At 34.0% G+C, this 1,939-nt stretch overlaps 1 protein-coding gene across 1 annotated transcript in view; it reads left to right on the top strand.

Moving 5' to 3' along the window:
• LOC117112161 (glucose 1-dehydrogenase-like) overlaps window positions 1–1,939 on the top strand; it is a 12,595-nt gene that overhangs the window by 5,980 nt on the left and 4,676 nt on the right. The gene's annotated exons all lie outside the window — the stretch shown is intronic.

The following is a 1,939-nucleotide window of genomic DNA, read 5'->3' as shown; positions in this document are numbered from 1 at the left end:
TACATATATATATTATAAATAAATAAATTTACCATCCACTTTTTTGTGATTTATTTTACTATTATCAAGGTTAAATTTTATTTCGATATTTGATAAATCTTTGATCTGTAGAGTGTGGTGCAGTCCAATTCCACGTCCTGGAATAAAATCCTACACAACACCAGAATTTTTTTTTTCACGACTAAATTACTTGCTGTTTTCTATATACACAGCTCGAAACATGCCTAATTATCTACGGAACATGTAGATTAGGTAAAAATGGTTGACAAATGGACCACCTCATCTTGGTTTCAATCAATAATTGTGTTTTGTTGCATAATGTAGCATTGTGTTAATATAACGCACATATGAAGTAGACGGTTTTTGATTGATGGTGAGACGACCATGTTGCTATATTCATGTATTAAATATTAGGCTGGCATTAATATTGGTTAGTCGTCGTTGATTAACAATCTTTATCTGCATTGCTCCTTCCACCAGGGAGTTAAACGAATACCTGGTACATTTTTAAAATATCTAGCAGATAATTGCAGAAAGATTCAACATCCCGAAATTAGTGTAGAATGCTTGTGTATGATTACCTATAATCCCTGTCTCAGAGAACTGACTCATTATTACCTGTTATTAATATTTTTATTTAGAATTTATTTATTAAAGTATAAAACATGCACGAGCAGCCTGAAGGCTGAAAACGTTGAACTTACAAGACTTACACAATTTATAAAAATGCACTCTTAATCACCAATTACTTCGTCAAAAAACATCACCAAATTGTCACTTAAATGCATTGCATGCATTTCAATTATTACTAATAAGAATTTTTTTAAAATTATTAATTAGGTAAAATTAATAATTAGAATTAAAAACTTAGGATATATACAAATATATTATCTAAAATTAATTATTTAAATGACATTTTACAATGGTTGTTGAACGAAGTTAAAACATTAAAATACACACTGAATTCAGGCCCGTACACGGGGTGGGGGTGGGGTGGGGTTGCGACGGGTGCGTACGCACCCACCCACCCAAATTACCAGAAGTCCACATTTTCAGGGGTAGAAAATTCAAGACACACTCTTGTACGTTGAGTGTCAATGACTCACCGCTTACAAACCCATCTTCTTTCTAGATTTTACTAAATGTATCTTTATTTTAGTTTAAATATAAGAGTGCTATTTTCTGCCATGAGAGGTGCCATAATCATAAATTTTCCAACCATGTTGGGGCTGAGGTGTTTAGAGGCGGATCCAGGATTTACAAGAGGAGGGTTCAAAATGTTTCCAAATAATCCCAAAATCAACGGGGGGGGTCTTCCCCCGGGAAAATGTTGATTCTTAGATGGCCGGAAATGAGCTTTCCCGACTCCTGAGGAGTCTTTTGATGACCTTTAAGTTCTTCAAAATTAAAGGTTTTCTCCCTCTTGAAAAAAGGTCAGGTAATTTTATCTCATTCTTTAGGCCTATCATAGAGGGAAAAAATCAAAGACAGGCAATATATTATTATTTTCCAACAACATTGAGTAGTTAAATATGTAGTCTTTCTTCCATGGATCGATGAACCGATAGGCCTGAAGAACGCACTTTCGTACATAAATTATTACGACTGCGAACCAAAAACAGTGTGTATAATTTACTTAATTGAAAACTAGTTGGCCTAAGTCTGATCTTCCAGGGTAGGTAGCATGCAGACCTGTCAACCCGTACGCATTCGCCGTAAGTCCTACGCATTCCAATCAAATCTGACGGTCTTACGCAAACACCGGAAAAACTTACGCTTATCCTAAAATTCAAGCAAATTTTGTTTCTTTTTTAATTCATAATGAATATTACTATAACTAACATCCATCATTATAACATTCTACCTCAATGTTTCAATAACTACTATAACTGAGATCATTATAAACTCACTAATATCGATTAGATATGCCATTTAACCC

Source organism: Anneissia japonica, unplaced genomic scaffold (assembly GCF_011630105.1).
Source record: "Anneissia japonica isolate Jap-2015-1 unplaced genomic scaffold, ASM1163010v1 scaffold2707_len876726_cov182, whole genome shotgun sequence".
Classification (NCBI taxonomy): Eukaryota; Metazoa; Echinodermata; class Crinoidea; order Comatulida; family Comatulidae; genus Anneissia; species Anneissia japonica.
The sequence above is the reverse complement of the archived record's forward strand: the minus strand, read 5'-3'. Positions and strand labels throughout refer to the sequence as shown.